The following is a 14,489-nucleotide window of genomic DNA, read 5'->3' as shown; positions in this document are numbered from 1 at the left end:
TGCAGTTATCTCTGCAAGGACAACTATCTCTGCATGTGGTTTCAGACCTTCAAAACCCTACTTCTTTCACTGACCTGAAGTTCTGTATTTTGCACTGTTTACACAATGCTCATTAGTTAGAAGGGCCAACTATGTGCTAAGTGTTGCGCTAGTTGGCTAAGGATAAAAGAATAATATATAGCCCTGGCTAGTGTTCTCAGTGGTTAGAACATCGACCCACGCACTGGAGGGTCCCAGGTTCAATTCCCAGTCAAGGGCATGTACCTGGATTGCAGGTTTGATCCCCAGGCCTGATCAGCACACATGCAGGAGGCAGCCAATCGATGTGTCTCTCTCTCATCAATGTTTCTCTCTCTCTCTCTCTCTCTCTCTCTCTCTCTCTCTCTCTCTCTCTCTCTCTCTCCCCTCCCTCCCTCCCATCCCCTCGCTCTTAAAAAAATCAATGGAAAAATATCCTCAGGTGAGGATTAACAACAGCAGCAAAAGGAATAATGAATAAACCCTGCCCACAAAGAGCACACAGTCTATCAAAGGAGATACTTAAATAATCATAAAAAGAGCATGGCAATCAAAGAAACATGAGTACAAGGTATTATGAGAATATCAAAGTAGGGCACCTACTCCAACTTGGAGGAAGGGGACTAGAAAGAGATACCAGCAATAGGATATGAACTGATTGTAAATAATGTGTACCAGTAGGTTAACCAGGTAGCGTGCACAGCATTTATAAAAGTATGGAGTCACAATGCAACATGGTGTGGGCAAGCAGTGCAGTGATACTGCATAGTAAATTGTAAGGCAGGATGTGGAAGAGACAGGTGGGAATCATCACATGGTCAGAAGATCTTGATAGGCTATGCTCAGCAACATGGCTAATCAGCCTTAGACAATGGGAACCATTGAAATATTTTAGATAAGGCAAGGACTTGTTAGATCACTGTGACAGTTATGCAGAATATAGATTTGGAGTGGCTGTACATGTGAGGGAAAGATGGTGAAAGCCCCAAGTACAGGACATTGGTAGCAGAGATGGAAAGGGGCATATTGAAGACATAACACGGAGTTAAAATGTGCAGAACCTGTGAATGTTTTCTAACACAGAACAGCCGTTTCTACTAAGACTTAGAGTTCTGATGTGCTGGATTTCTTATTAAGAGTAGTATAGCATGGACTAGCGCAGGTGAACACTGGATCTGGGGTCAGGGTGCCTGGGTTCAAATCATAGCTTCACGACTTTTTAGCTGTGTGACCATGGGCAAGTTATTCCACCTCCCTGAGTCTCATCTTCCACAGCTGTAAAAACAGTGGTTAATAACAAGAGCTCCTGCCTAAGGCTATGATGATTCAAGTGTACATCATCATTAAAGGCATAAAATAGAGCCTGGTCTAGAATAAGCACCCAATGTTGGTAGCTATTTAATTTGAATTATTATATTAACCATATGCTTTGGAAAATATATTAGCATATGGCTCTTTTGACATCTTACTATGAAATTTGAGAAATCTAATCAGTATTCTTGCCCAGATGGAAAGCTACCGTACCTCTTTGTACAGAAGCAGGCTGACAAGCATAAATATTAAGCAAATGTTAGTAATTAGATATGATCAGTTTAAAAGGTACTTATTTATACACTGTTCCAGACAGGATTTAAAGTGACTTACTAAAATACATAAAACATAACAAAATAGCATAAATTTTAAAAATAGGATCAAAAGGAAGAAAAAAAAACAAGAGTAGGAACACAAAGTAGAGTCAGAATTCAGGCTCTAAAACCAAAGGGCAAATGAGGCTTCCCAGTGGTCATCTGAGTTTTAGACTCTAGCAAGCCCACCCATGGAGCACACCCATGCCTCAGACAACATACCTAGGCCTGCCCACACAGGGTCCATTCTCAAAAGTATTATGGTAGCCAAGTTTTTTTCCCCTCTAACAACAAAATGTTTATAACTAACTCTCAATTTTACAAAATTCTGATTTTGGTTTTTCACTTTCTTTTGCCCCCACAATCCTTTTCAACACAGGCTCTACAAAAGTGGAGTTTGCATATACTGAGGTATTTTGCAGTTTTAGCTCCTTTTAAGATAATAGTGATGATGATGGGGATGGAAAAGGAAGAGGAGGGGTGGGGGAGGGTAAGAAGAAAGCAGATAACATTTCCATAATGTTTACTATGTACCAAGAAATTTCTAAGCACTTTACATATATGAAATCATTTAGTTCTTACAATCATATTATGAGGTAGGTACTATATTATCATGTCTTACAATTGAGGAAAGTGAGGAACACATCGAGCAAATAACTTGGCCAAGGTCATATGCCCTGTGACGATAGTCTAGTTTTTGAACCCAGTCAGTCTAGTTCCAGAGTCTGAGCTCTTAACCACTATGGTAAACAGTGTCTTCATATTCTGATAATATTGTTCATACATGGTGTTATTTGGGAAAGGGGACATCCTATTTAGAACTAGAGGCATCGTTTTTTTTTTTTTAAGTCCTCAGCTAATAACAGATGAACATTTGAGAGGCCCTCGGTCCAGCTTATTTTCTCAGTTCTCTGACCTTCCCATGCAATGATGTATAACAGGTTCAGATTAACTTTACACATGGGAAAGGATCCATTCTCCTCATCCAGGAAATTCCTTCTCAAGGATGATAGGAGAATATGGGGGTGGGGGAGTAACTAAAATATAAACTCCTTTGTTAGTCCTCAGAATCATAAGAGTGTACAAGTTCCTATAGATTGAATCCACAAGGCTACCTTTTTTAACTTAATTTTTCAATTACAGTTGATATTCAATCTTATTTTCTATTAGTTTTGGTTATACAGCATAGTGGTTAGATAATCATACTTTATAAAGTGATCCCCCCAATATTTCAAGTTACCTTTCCATACCACCAAATTCTGTTCAAAAATGGCTTGAAGAAATTCCCACTGAAAATAATATATACTTCTCTAAAGTGAATCCCAGAGGGAATATATATATATGCAAAAATAGGTTTACAGTTGTATGTGAAACAGAATTTATTGTTGTATTATTATTTATTAATTATTGTATTATTTTCATACGAACAACTATAAACCTACTTTTGCCCCACCTGTGTGTGTGTGTGTGTGTGTTTATAAATTTCTCCTGCAGAGTGGTTACTTGGATACATGGAAATGTGGCCTTATTTTCATGATTTCACATTTTTTCCTGCTCCTCAGCAATTCCAGATGCCTTAAACCTACCACCAATCCTAGAGGCATATTTCCATAAACATGGTACATAGAAGTAGAAAATATTATGAAAAGGGAACCATGAATGCAAATACACGCCTCCCCCCCCCCCCCCCGGCAGGGTGAATGCATATTAAGACAAATCCCATTTGGTGTTTCAGCTTGCAAGACTTACACTTGAGGCTTCCTCTCACATGAGCCAAGTGGACTGACAAGGGCCCCATGAAGTCGGTAGGTGAAGGATGGCAGGTTCATCCTCTCCTCTGCCAAAGTCCCTTTCCTTAATAGCGTCAAAGCTTAAAAAGATAAAAAATCCCCAACTAAAAGAACAGACTGTTTAAAAATCCAGGTCATTTATATGCACAAAATATTTTTTCAAGTCTGGTGACACCTGACATGTCATTTTTCAATGATAAGCCTCATCACTGTGAAACACCATTATCTTTCCTTAGTCAACAAGCTTTGATAAACCCGCAGCCCCCACAGAGAAGACCCTCTTCTCCTTGCCAGGATCACAGATGGCGGGGATTTCTAAACTGAACTCTAGCTACCATCTAATTCTTTCTTGCAGGCCACGTCACCTAAAAATCACCCACACAGTCCCCTTAAACGAGAAATCATGATGGTTCGTGACTAATCCAACCCATGTTCACACATAACTGTGATTTCACGCATTTGGTTTCTTTTTTAATTTTAGGGATGCTGTGATCTAGCTATGGCCACAGAAACCTTAAACACAATCAACCAACCTGTAGTTGAACTTAAATTGAACTGTATACATAGCAGATAATTTTAACGTGTTATTTAAGGCCAATAAGACATAAAATAAATACTAGTTTATTTCAAATAAAATATTAATAAATACATACATGAGTATACATACACAAAGGAGTTGATATATATTAGAACATAAAAAATAAAGGTAAAATATTAACATACCGTAAGCCCTCTTTCCCTACTAAACTGCCTTCTTAACCAAAATTACTTTACACATTACATCAAATCCCTAGAACAAGATTAGTACATGCATTGTCAACATCTGGTCAATAGCTAGAAGAAATGTCCTAACATTAGAAAATACTAAAGTACTAAAATTATAAATTACATGTGTTATATTTGTTTTATCTTCAATTCTGACATAACATATGAAAGTACCTTTAAATGTTTTAAAGGAGGAGGAAGTAGGAATTTTCATAATTCAGTTAATGTAAGGTACAATAAAGTAAGGAATTCAAAATGTCAAGCTGGAATTCCTAGCCCCATATATGTAAATATTTGACCTTGACATTATTATTATTTCTAAATAGAACTACACATTCAATAATCAGCATATCAGTGAAGATTCCCTTTTATTTTATAAAAATGAATAATTTCCTGCACTAGGTAGTAAGCTGTGTGAGAGAAGGGACTTTGTTTTATTCATCTCTATACCTTCAGTGCCAAGAGCACTGTCTGCCACATAATGTGCACACAATAAATATTTGTTGAATGAATAAGCTGATATCAAAAATACCATATATCATACCCAGCCACACCTAAGAGTTTATAACCCAGAACTTCTCCACTTCTGATATCATTAATTCAAATACTTCACTCCAATTACAATCCCCTATCCTTCTAAACTGCTCCCACTGGTTCTTAGACCCCATAGGGGAGGGTTCGTCTTTCCATAGACCCTTCTACATTTACCCTGTCAGCTCCTTCCTGTCTTCTCTTCCTTTCCTAGACAGTTTGCATTCTGTTGTTTCAACTGCACTCTTGTCAATATCCTCAATAACCCATATTTTCATTGAAAATATCTGATTACAAAAATATAGCCCTAAAAGAGCCCAACTGTTGTGCTTTTATGACTAGAACTCCTGAGATCTACTGGAGAAAATAAAAATCACAATCTGGTGGATTATTATCAATATCAATTCTTAGACACTAGGCTCACCTCAACACTGCCTGACACTCAAAGTATGCTTCCCTGATCCTAATTTGCTCTCCTGGTCACCATGATAACTATTTCAAACCTTCCTCAAGTAACTCAAATCTCCAACCCAAACTTTGTTCCACTCCAACCACTGCTCTAAAAGGATGAGCTTTTCTCTTATATCATCAAGAAATAAAAATGCTCTCAGGTAAGTTCCTTCTGTCAAATCTATAAACTTGTTTTCGTCTATATTCACTTTTGTTTTCCCCAACACTAATGACCTTCCTTTTATTTAAGGGTAATCCCTCCACCTCATTCTGGATCCTTTTCCATCTGGCATAAGGACTCTGCCCTGTGAGGATTTTGCTCTATCAATTATCCCTTCCTTACCATCAGCTTTTAAAGACATCTACTAGTAAGTCCCTTCTAAACTTAAAAAAGGGGGGAAAAAACTTCCCCCGATCTCAACCCTTCCCCTACTACCACCCTCTCTCTGCTCTTCAGAGCCAAATTTCTCTAAGGAATGATCCATGTTCACTGCCTCTACTCCTTCATATCCCGATCATTTCTCAACCTACCAAAGTCTAGAATTCCATGCCCCCCACTCCCCTGAAATTACTCTGTCACCAAGAACCTTCTAAATCCAATGGACAATAATCAGTCTTTATCTTCCTAGACCTCTCTGAATCTTTAGCACCACTGACCAGTTTTTGATGGAGCCATTCCATCTTGAAAAACTTATCCTACTGATATTCAAGTAGATTCACAAATACATATCATAAGACTGCTCAATGTTTGAACCAGCAAAAAAAAAAAAAAAAAACACACACAATAATTTAAACATCTACCAATAGGGAACTGATTAAAAAAGTATGGTACATACATATAATGGAATACTATGTCACTGTTAAAAAGACAGATGTAGTTCTATATATACTGACATTGAAAACTTGTCATAAGTATTAAGGAAACAATACACTGTAAAACATATATTATTATTCCATTTGTATTTTTTTAACATTTATGTGCATACTGGCAGGCAGGCAGGCAGGCAGGCAGGCAGGCAGGAAGGAAGGAAGGAAGGAAGGAAGGAAGGAAGGAAGGAAGGAAGGAAGGAAGGAAAGAAATGTTTATATAGTCATATATAAATGGAAAGAAATACACATTTAATATTGTTACCTCTAGGGAGTGGAATGTGGCGAGGAGAACAGAAGATTTATGTTATCTTTCTGGGGTCAAGTAATAAAAATATAGTCAGTCCATAAGCACACCAACATTTCCAAAATAATTAAGAAAGAAGTTCAAAGGAGCTAGAAAGGGAATGGCCTAAGAGACTGGGTGAAATCTATTTTAGTGTTTCCAAAGCTAAGGGAGGAGAAAGAGAAGGGTGATTAATGATTTCAAACATGGAAAGAGTGATACACTAAAAACAAGGAGAGATACGTATCCAATACACAAAGAGAATGAACAGATAATTCTTAAAGGAGGAAGATCAAATGACCAATAGATATAAAAAAGTAAAAGTTTAACTCTTAATAGTAATAACATTTTTTATTTACCTATCAATTCAGCAAATTTTTTAAAAGACAATATTCAATTTTAAAGAAGGAAGATGTAGGAGGTACTCTAATACTTTGTTTGCAAGTATAAATTGGTGACATTGATCCCAAGTGTCCATCAGTAGAGGAATGGATAAAATAGCTGTGGTATATTTACACAATGGAATACTACACAGCTGTAAAAAAGAAGGAACTCTTACCATTTGCAACAGCATGGATAGACCTGGAGATTATTATTCTAAGTGAAATAAGTCAGCCAGAGAAAGACAAATACCATATAATCTCACTTATATGTGGAATCTAATGAACAAAATAAACTGACAAACTAAATAGGTCCAGAGACATGGAAGCATGGAAAAGACTAACAGATCTCAGAGGGAAGGGTGGTGGTGGGAAGAGGTTAACCAAAGAAAGTATATGCATATATGCATAGCACATGGACACAGACAGCAATGTGGTGGCAGACTGCGTAGAGGTGGGCAATGTTCAGTGTAGGAGGGGGGACTATGTAGAGATGGGCAAAGGGGGGTGAGGGGGCAGGGGACATCTGTAATAGTGTCAATAATAAATTAATAAATAAAATGTAAATTGGTAAAACCTGTTAGAGTAAGTAATGTAACAATTGATTTCTAAAAAAAACTGAACTTCAGAGAACTATCACAATTGTGATTAAATTATTGATTATGTGATACATTGTTTAACACATATTTCCCCTGCTAAAATATGTTCCATTTAAAACAGTGGTTCTCAACCTTCCTAATGCCGCGACCCTTTAATACAGTTCCTCATGTTGTGGTGACCCCCAACCATAAAATTATTTTCGTTGCTACTTCATAACTATAATTTTGCTACTATTATGAATTGTAATGTAAATATCTGATATGCAAAAAAAATATCTGATATGCAGGATGTATTTTCATTGTTACAAATTGAACATAATTAAAGCATAGTCATTAATCACAAAAACAATATGTAATTATATATGTGTTTTCCAATGGTCTTAGGCAACCCCTGTGAAAGGGTCGTTTGACCCCCAAAGGGGTCACGACCCAAAGGTTGAGAACCTCTGATTTAAAAGATCAACCAAAGGACTTATATGCAAACATATAGGCCTAACCAATGGACACAGACAACAGGGGGATGAGGGCATGAGTGGGGGGGGATGGGGAGATAATGTGGGGATAAGGACACATATGTAATAACTTAATAATTTTTTTTTTTAAAAAAAGCCATCATCTATCTTCTTCTCCACTACATCTTAAGCACCTAGCCTAGAAACTGGCATATTGTAGGCCCTCAGTAAATCAACTCATGTTTTCTTAAAAGTTGCAAGCAATAGTTTAAAGACACTGATACTAAAGCTATTCTGATACCTGAATTGATAGAGCTACAAACAAGAAACAGTGTAGATGCCATGGAAATTTTCCAGGTCTTAAGAATTACTTAAGTTCAAGGTAGATTTAGATAGTCACAGATATGAAAGCCACAGTGGTCCATCATTTCAATTATTCTGCCAGCAGTGTCCAATCTCATGCCTTCTTATATTTCTGTCACAGCCACCCAGAAAAATCTCCCAAACTAGACTGTCTAGACTCTGTTTCTACACCTAGGCTGGTGAGTGCTGGAGAGAATGGATATAGGGTTCGGTGACTTGGGGCAAAAACACATTCAAGTTATCCAAAACTTTCTTCGGTTGCTATGATGTGGCAATCTGGATGATATGCCTCTAATGGGCTCCTCTTTCCATCCCTCTCAAATGCCTTTCCAACTCTTCACCACTCTCATCAGATGGGACCTCTCTCAAAATCCTGTCCTTCTACAGCTCCTTCCTTCTCCACAGCCTCACCAATACCACCCTCTTTCCCTCCTGTCTCAATGGAAGAGCCACCTCTCTTCCTCTAAGGCTAGTCTTTTCACCTCTTTCAATCCGGAGCCCCCATCCTCTTGCTTTCTCAACAACCTCACATCATCAAGCTTTGTGCCATCTACACATAAGTGGGCTCACCCCTCTTCTATATTTAAAACAAAACAAAAATAACAACATCTTCTTGACTGTCTATAAGAAACACTCTCTCCTTCCCATAATAGCCAAGCCCCTTCAAAGTGTATACCATATTCCTTATCAGTCCTCAGTTCTCACTCCCCAACTCTCTACAATCTGCCTTTCTCTCCTCCTGCTGCACTGATGTCGTCATTGACCTCCTAATTGCCAAATCTAATGAACATGTTTTTAAATGTTTTATAGTGTGTTTTATCTGATTACAAGAGCGATACACATCATGAACAAAGTATGACATATGACAGACTAGAGAGAAAAAAAAGCTTGTACTATATGACAGGCAATGGGTAAATATCCCTAATAAACACAGAGATCTTGCAAACAAATTAAACATATAAGCCAAAAGAAAAATGTGCAAAGGATATTAAGAAGCAAGTCTCAGGAAAAATACAAATAGTTAACATACATGAAAATATAACCCCAGTGATCAGAAAAATGCAAAATAAATCAGTTATATACTATTTTTCACCTATCAGATGGGCAAAAATTAAAAAGAAAGTCCATCCTTAGCAAGGACATAAGAAAAGCCACTTTCCATGGTGACAATATAAACCTTCTTAGATGTCACTTCAGCAGTGCCCACTCACATTTTTAAAAATATATATCCTTTGACATAACAATTCTCCTAATAGAAAGTTATCCTACATAAATATTTGTATGTGTGTGCATCTTATATCTATATCCCTCCTTGAGCATTGTGCAAAGATACTTATTTCAGCATTGTGATGGTTCAGACTAGAGTGACAGGCAAATTAGATGGATTCATATGACAGAATATATGACACACTTAGAAGTTCAGTCAACAGGACCTGCTGATGAATTGGATGTTGGGAGGTTGAGAGAAAGACAGGAATGAAGGGTAACCCCAGATTCTTAGTTTGAGCAACAGAATGGATGCTGGTGCCATTTTACTGAGATAGGGGAAGTTGAGGGAAGGGGCTGGGGATGTAAGAGGAATCGGGAGTACTGTTTTGGCCATGTTACATTTGAGACGTCGAAAAGGCCATTGGATACATGAGGCTGTAGCTTCTAAGAAAGGCTTAGGTGAGAGACATAAATTTCTGAGTGATGAGTGTATATATACATGGTATTTAAAGCCATAGGGCTGGATGAATGCTTCTAGGAAGATTTTGGATGGTGAAAAGTCCATGAACTGAGTCCTGTGCCACTCCAATGTTCAAATGTTGGGGAGCTAAATTTAGTAGAATAGGGGGGGTAAGCAGAAGTTTTCTGTACAAATTTGAGTATCGAATAAGTTAACATACATCAAATGGTGAAGAATCACATATTTACCACCATATCAAGGGCCAAATTCCTTGCAAGCTTGTCTTTTAAGGGATTCTAGCCCCTTTTTTCTGAATATTTCAAAGCACATTTAAACAGAACAGTACTTTTATTCTTTTATGTTTCCTATGGTTTCCTCACAGTATAATTCTAACATAAAATTAGTCAAGTACTGCCCTGGCCAGTGTGGCTCAGTTAGTTGGAGCATCATCCTGTGCACCAGAAGGTCACGGGTGTGATTTCCCGATCAGGGCACATACCTAGGTTGCAGGTTACATCCCTGGTCAGGGCATATATGGGACACAACCAACTGATCTCTTGATATCTCTCTCTCTCTCTCTCTCTCTCTCTCTCTCTCTCTCTCTCTCTCTCTGTGTGTGTGTGTGTGTGTGTGTGTGTGTGTGTGTGTCTGTCTTTCCTCCTTCCCTCTCTAAAAATCAATTTTAAAAAACTAGTCAAGTACTATACAATGCTCAGCAATGGCTTTTCCATAAATTCATAATCCAGTAACTACCTCAGGCCTAAAAGGCTAAAGGTGACCTGAGACCAGATGCTTAATTTGTGGCATCTTTTATAATTTTCGGCTGTTCACTTCCCTATTGCACAGTAACTTTCTCCAGCTTCTACTGAGCTCACCAAATGCCTACAATGCCTCAAGACATCTGACAATCCACACCCCATCCTCTCAGTGCAGCCTCCCTCCCTACCCACCTGAAGCACAGTATCTTTACATTTCCACTTTAAACTTCTGAAGTTTCCATTCAGAGACTCATGCCTTAAAAAAGAGAGAGGAAGTACTTCCAACTAGGTCAAAGTTGTTATCAGGAATGCAATCTCAAAGCAAAACTCAGAAGGAAAACAGTGAGAACTGGCCCAGGGCAACCTTACAGCTGTAGGGTGACAGCCAGGGTTCCCTCGATTTCAGTTCCGGGAGGCCACAAAAAAAAAGTGCTGATTCCTAGAACAGTAATGTCATGCATTAATTCATTTAACAATATTAGTAAGCACCTATGTGCCAGGCCCCCTTATGGATGCTGTGGTTCACTGGTGAATAAAACAAACAGAAAACCCTAACCACATGGAACTTACATTATGGAGAGGGGAGAGGAACAGACAATAAGAAAGAAAAATGGATGAAATACACACTATGATATATTATAGTAATAAGGTAAGGAAGGGGCACATGGGATGTTCAGGGAAGGGTTGCAAGTTTAAACATAATTAGGGAAGGTTCCACGGAGATGACATTTAAGTACAAACTCCTAGCTGTCGGATTTTAAGTGCCTCTTTTGTACTTCAACCCCACCATCACCAAACCTCAGGCTCTTGAAGGCTTGGTATCCCCAGTTCCTAGCACAGATATTTGTTAATTTCTTGTGCCTAAAACAAAGGGAGCTCTATGATCCAGACCTTGCCCTTAAAGAGGTTACAATGTTCCAGGTGAAAAAAACAATTAAGACAGGGATTAAGGGCTTTCCTGAGGTGTAAACAAAATGAGCAACTTTAGAGCTAAATCTTGAAAGATGAATAGGATTTAATGGCAGGGGAGTGGTATGGGTAGCAAGTTAGCTTTTCAGGGGGGAAAAAAGGAGAAGTTTGAACGAAGGCCCAAAGGTGAGATCAAGGAGTACATTTTCTACTGGACTGTCCCTGCCTGAGGTACCCCTCCCATCCCACCATAAAACAAGCAAACACTCCCCCTCAGGCTCTCTGGACTGGCTGTTGGGGAATCCTTTTCACATACCACATCCTCATTTCTCCCCTAGCCAGCAAAAAAAGAAGTTGAGTCAAGAACACATATCCCTAGAATCCAGAATTACCCATTCCTAACTTCAGGACAATTACTATTGAGCTAGGAGCCCCAGATGTTTCGTTCAGCTAGGTACATTCAGGGCTGTGTGCTTATGGTGGCAATGTGGTGACTGGACCCCTATTGGAAGTGAAATGGTGAAGTGAGTAAGACACCAGTGAGGTAAATGGTCCAAAGTCTCCACAGTGCATCCAGGGTGGAATCAAGGGCCAAAACTTATGTATGCTTCAGCTTGGGAAATTTTTAATCACTTGTCCTTACTTGTGAGCTATTTAGTGTTTCTAACATCTAATACAGCAGAGGTGGTGTGACAGGGGATAGGAACACAGCAGTTCAGTCAGATGACCCAGCTCTGCCCCTCATCTATTGGGTGACTTGGGGCAAGGCACTTAACCTTTGAGTCTCCTTTTCATCACAACACAGTTATAATTGTAGTGCCTACTGCATAGAGTTATGAGGATTATATGAGATAATTATGTCAAGAATTTATCAAAGTGCCTGGCTCAGTGGATTCTAACAACCATTATTAGTAGCAGCCTTTAAGGGGAAAAGCTCAGAGAGTATCATCCAGAATGCTACATATGCTCATAGACCAATTATCCCTCAACATACTCTGACCTAGAGCTATTACCTGGAAGCTGTGTTACCAGAAATGTTCACCCCCTGCCAGGAAAAGTCTCAAACACCAAATTGGTGGTCTTTTCCTGCTAGGAATTCCAGCAGATGCTAAAAAAAAAAAAAAAAAAAAGTCAACTACAACTACAACAAAATACTTCCTCAGGGCCCCAATTCTTTGCATCAGACATTGTTCTCTCCACAAACCAGCGGGTAAACACATTAGGTCAATAATACCGCAATATTAATGGACTTATTGAAGGGTGGAGGTAGGAACCTGAAAAAGCAGAAAAGAAGCCAATTAAAACTAGGAGGTCTAGGATGTACTGAAGACTAATTTCTGCCACAAATGTTCAAGGTCTAGGGCCACCCTGGTAAAGGCTGTATTCTGGAATGCTAGGTCCTCTGGTTCTGAAGAAGCAGGGTACTGGGGGAAGAAGAGGTTAGTTAGTGAGAAACAGATCATTTGTTCAATCACTTGTTCTAACCAAATGATTTCCCCACCAAAAAATCAACCATTTCACTCTACATTAAGGGCTGAAGGCGTTCATCTACCCCTTTACAAACCATCACAGAAGACAGAAGTGTTCTGTGCCTTTTCTGGGGGTTCTGGGGACCCTCCTCCAGGAGCAAATCCTTGAAGCCTGCTTGAAGGGTGGTGAGAAAAAGCAGTTCAGCTCCAGAGCACACAGCTGCGTCCGGGCCCCAAGCACTGAGGAAGCCCACTAAGGCAGGACTAGGGCCAGCAGCCTTTACCTGCGGCCGGCCGGCACGGGAAGCAGACGCTACCAGACTTCGGCCCGGCCCAGCCCGGCCCGTCCTTCCATCCGGAAGAAGCGCGGGGCTGAGACCACGCGGAAAGGCTGGGTGCTGCCAGAGGACCCAGCGAAAGGTGACTCGACGCCTCCGAGGGCGCAGCTCCCGCTAGGAACTCGGCCCCACCCCCGCCCCAGGGACGTGCCCCAGCTCCCGCAGGCGGGAAAAGCCAGCCACTCCGCGCGAGGCGAGACAGGGTACACAGAGGGGCACAGCCCGCCTTAGCGACGTCCGGGAAAGGAAGGGGCCCCGGGAGAAAGCCAACTGGCGGGGAGGGATCACCCCAAGCAGACAGGAGTGAAGGCTTGGGGCTTGAGGTCCAGAGAGGCAGGCAGGGGAAGGGACAGGAAAGACTGGGAAGGGCGCAGGTCCCTCAGATGGGGGTGGGGGCGCAGCGAAAAGGGGTTGGGGGCCCGGGAGGAGTGGGGGCCCGGCGAAGTGGCGGCCTCTGGCCGCGGACCTACCTGTCACCTGCAACAGGTGCCACGAGAGGGCGAGACGTCCCAGTGTCCGATTCAGAACAGGGTCTACAGCTCCGGGAAGACTGCAATCTCGCTCAGGCGGCCGGCCCTTCTCACCCTCCTGGGAGGCGGAAAAAGCTGCAACTTTCCCTGGAGCGGGGAGGAGCTGGACTCTTAAAGGGGCCGCACAGGGCTCCGGGCTCCTTAGTGGGGGATCGCGCCACTCCAAGGAGAGCTCTTGGAGCCAAAGCCTTAAAGCACTGGACGGATGTCCTCCCGGGTTAGGAAAGGGCGCTTGAGGACTAAAGATAAGGGTCTAAGACTAGACCTGACCCCACTCTCACTTCCATCTGTGATCACTCTCTCAGATGATAAATTACCTGCCTCTGCCACTCAACTGAGCCAAAAGTTATCAAACTTGTCGTGTTCTTTTACGAAGATGAAGACTCTAAAGTAGACCATATAATGTGGGGAAATAAAATGATACCATTCTGATCATTTGACTTTCCGTCTTTTATGGCAAAGAAAAATGTCCATCTAAAATAGAAACATTTTGAGCAAAGGACATAAGACTAAATTCACACAGGGACACAACTGGTACATTCAACTCAGCATAATAAAAGAAGAGCGAATTGGAATAATAATGAGATTGGCAAAGGTTTGAAAATCTTCCTCCTGTCAGAGTCTGGGGCACACCACGGGACCCAGAATATTATATAGCCAGTAAAACTGGCATAATAGTCCCTCCTTGTC

The 14,489-nt window shown here is 40.6% G+C and overlaps 1 protein-coding gene across 2 annotated transcripts in view; it reads right to left on the bottom strand.

Moving 5' to 3' along the window:
• The window catches only part of SYTL4 (synaptotagmin like 4), an 81,375-nt gene extending 67,519 nt beyond the window's left edge, over nucleotides 1-13,856 (bottom strand). The window contains exons 1-2 of one of the 2 annotated variants that reach the window (XM_036305514.1): nucleotides 13,740-13,846; nucleotides 12,476-12,570 (exon numbers count right to left, since the gene is read on the bottom strand). The gene's annotated coding sequence lies outside the window, so the exon portion shown is untranslated. Of the gene's footprint in view, nucleotides 1-12,475; nucleotides 12,571-13,739 lie in introns of both variants that reach the window. The other variant, XM_036305513.1, reaches the window with a different exon arrangement.
• Nucleotides 13,857-14,489: the final 633 nt, after the last annotated feature.

This window comes from Myotis myotis, unplaced genomic scaffold, assembly GCF_014108235.1.
Source record: "Myotis myotis isolate mMyoMyo1 unplaced genomic scaffold, mMyoMyo1.p scaffold_m19_p_4, whole genome shotgun sequence".
NCBI classification, from domain to species: Eukaryota; Metazoa; Chordata; class Mammalia; order Chiroptera; family Vespertilionidae; genus Myotis; species Myotis myotis.
This window is presented reverse-complemented; position numbering and strand designations above follow the sequence as displayed.